The following is a 3,146-nucleotide window of genomic DNA, read 5'->3' on the forward strand; positions in this document are numbered from 1 at the left end:
CTTATTCGGGCTGTATGTTACCCGTTTCAGCTGCTCGCCCTTATCTGCTCCGGGACAAAGCACCGACACGTCCGTCTAAACCTCCGCCATTTTTTCTCCCCTATGGCTCCTCTTTTAATTATAATGTATAAAACAAGGTGAAAAATCGCCATTCTGCAGAGCATTGTCTCAATTCATTGAGATTCTGCTTCTCTGCAAGTGTGGACAGTTTGTCTCAAATAAACTCATAAAAATTCTTTACAGGTTTGAATGTTTCTTATGTGAACAGGAAGAAGCAGGGAGTGTGGGTCTGGTTTGACTCTAGAATATTCTAGACCCAGCCCTTCAGAAGCTGGCAGTATTATGGAAAGTGGTTGGGTTTGTGAGGGAAGAATTTAATGGCTAAGGTTTTTACACTGTACAATGGCTCTGTCCATCTCTGGATACAGCCCCAGAAGCAGAGGATCAAGCTTCCTCCTCATTCTGAGGGAAGAGCCTGTTTTAGGGTATTCCGAACACTATCTCTCTAGAGCCAAAATCTCTGTGATTTTCTACTATTTAGATAGGTTTGTTAGTACCACCTTCTCAGCAGCCAGACAACTGCTGGGCCAGCCCAAGCTGGAACAGAGGTGGGAGCAGGAATGGGCCTTCCTCCTAGTGACCTCACCCTTGAGCTTCACTGGAGGATTCCTGGTGCAGGAAATGGAGAGGGGCCAGGCAGAGGAGAGCATGGATCCCCCGTACAGCTTTCTGGACATGACTGGGCACATTACACTAAGTCATATACACCCCCTGCTCCATTAAACATTTCACACTGACAGCATGTAAAACAGCCTAGGGCCTAGGCATTGCAATTCTAAGAAACAGAGGGAGGCCCTAGCCGGTTTGGCTTAGTGGATAGAGCATCAGCCTGAGGACTCAGGGGTCCCAGGTTCCGGTCAAGGGCACATACCTGAGTTGTGGGCTCGATCTCTAGTGGGAGGTGTGCAGGAGGCAGCCAATCAATGATTCTCTCTCATCATTGTTGTTTCTATCTCTCACTCCCCTCTCCCTTCCTCTCTGAAATCAATAAAATATATTTAAAAAAAGAAAAACAGAGGAGGTCCTGACCAGTGTTGCTCAGTGGTTGGGCTTCATCCCATGCACAGAAAGGTTGCTGGTTTGATGCTAAGTAGGTTATTTAGAAGGTGATCCCAAGAAATACAGGTAATAGAATGGGAGAGTGAGACAGGAGGCGAATGAAGCCAGTAAAGGATACATTATCAAGCATGTTCCCAGTATGGGCTTGGAGCATAATCCTGCTGGGGAAATTTACTTTTTTAAAAATATATATATTTTTTATTGATTTCAGAGAGGAAGGGAGAAGGAGAGAAAGATAGAGACATCAATGATGAGAATCATTGATCAGCTGCCTACTGCACGCCCCCTACTGGGGATTGAGCCCACAACCTAGACCTGTGCCCTGACTGGAAATCGAACTGTGACTTCCTGGTTCATAGGTCGATGTTCAACCACTTAGCCACACCAGCTAGGCTTGCTGGTGACAATGTGGAACACAAACCTCACCTATAACTTACCTTAGGAGCGAGTGAGTTTGGGGTATTTATACACCAGTTCCTGACAGTCTATTGACTGAAGGCTGCTGGGGAGGAGGCAGAGGGAAACATTAATTCCCTGGCATTTCTGGCCTGTCTCGTACTTGGTCAGAGCTGGCTCTGATGAAGAGAAAGCCCTCAGGCAGAGTTGTAGGAAGTCAGGCTAGTAGTGAAATGGTAAGGCCCCAGGACTATGGGAAAGCACTGACAACATCTGTGATACCAATGCTATTAAGAATTGGCTAAGCCCTAGCTGGTTTGGCTCAGTGGATAGAGCATCGGCCTGTGGACTGAAGGGTTTTGGGTTCGATTCCGGAAAAGGACACATGCCTGGGTTGCAGCTCGATACCCAGTAGGGGGCGTGCAGAAGGCAGCCAATCAATGATTCTCTCTCATCATTGATGTTTCTTTTTTTTTTTTTCTTTTCTTTTTTTAAAATATATTTTATTGATATTTTACAGAGAGGAAGGAAGAGGAATAGAGAGTTAGAAACACTGATGAGAGAGAAACATCGATCAACTGCCTCCTGCACACCCCCTACTGGGGATGTGCCCGCAACCAAGGTACATGCCCTTGACTGGAATCAAACCTGGGACCCTTCAGTCCGCAGGCCGTCGCTCTATCCACTGAGCCAAACCGGTCAGGGCGATGTTTCTATCTCTCTCTCTCCCTCTTCCTTCCTCTCTGAAATAAAAATATCTTTAAAAATTGGCTATACCAAAACAAAAATTAGCTGCACACACTTAGTACGCATGTGCAGAAAGCAGATAATTTCCTGTTGGACAACCCGTCTGTGAAATGAGGACATTCTGGGTGGTTTTTTTTCTTGAGTAAATGCTCTATTTGTGGTAGGTGAAGAGATATCTTGTCAGTAATTTCCATGTATAAACCCAAGTGGTCTCATTTCAATAGCATTGTCAGTGTTCTTGAACCAAGAAATTATTCATTTTTATGAATCCTTCAATGTCACTTCCAGATTGATGTTTCTTAGTGTCTCCAAAAAGTTTGCAGTTTTCCTCCTTCCAAAGTGACTTCATTAGCTGGCCACTTTGCAAAGGAGAAGCTTACCTGCCAGTGTGAATTACACTCCAAGGAGGACAGTGAAATGCACAACCAATCGTTTATCAGACTGACATAGCCCAGAATCGGCTAACTCAGCTCTCAAAGACCCTTCGTTTTGCATTAATAACAATGTTTGTGAGTTAGACACCAAGAGGATTGATGAAATTCGTCATTGATTTTGCTTTTGTAGGCATTCTCATGTTCTTATCTCCTCAGGATAGGATTTCTTTTCTTTCCTTTGTTTTCCTTTTCTTCCTTTCTTCTTATTTATTTATTTATTTATTTATTCATTATTTATTTATTTTAGCTAAACCTCACCTGAATATATTTATATATTTCCCATTGATTATTTTATTTTATTTTGTTTTATTTATTTTTGGAGAGAGTAGAAGGAAAAGGGAGAGAGAGAGAAAAACATGGATGTGAGAGAGACACATCGATTGGTTGTCTCTCCCAACCTGAGACCTTTCAGTCCTCAGGCTGACTCTCTAACCACTGAACAGCCAGCCT

The sequence above is a fragment of the Myotis brandtii genome, unplaced genomic scaffold, assembly GCF_000412655.1.
Source record: "Myotis brandtii unplaced genomic scaffold, ASM41265v1 scaffold71, whole genome shotgun sequence".
NCBI lineage: Eukaryota > Metazoa > Chordata > Mammalia > Chiroptera > Vespertilionidae > Myotis > Myotis brandtii.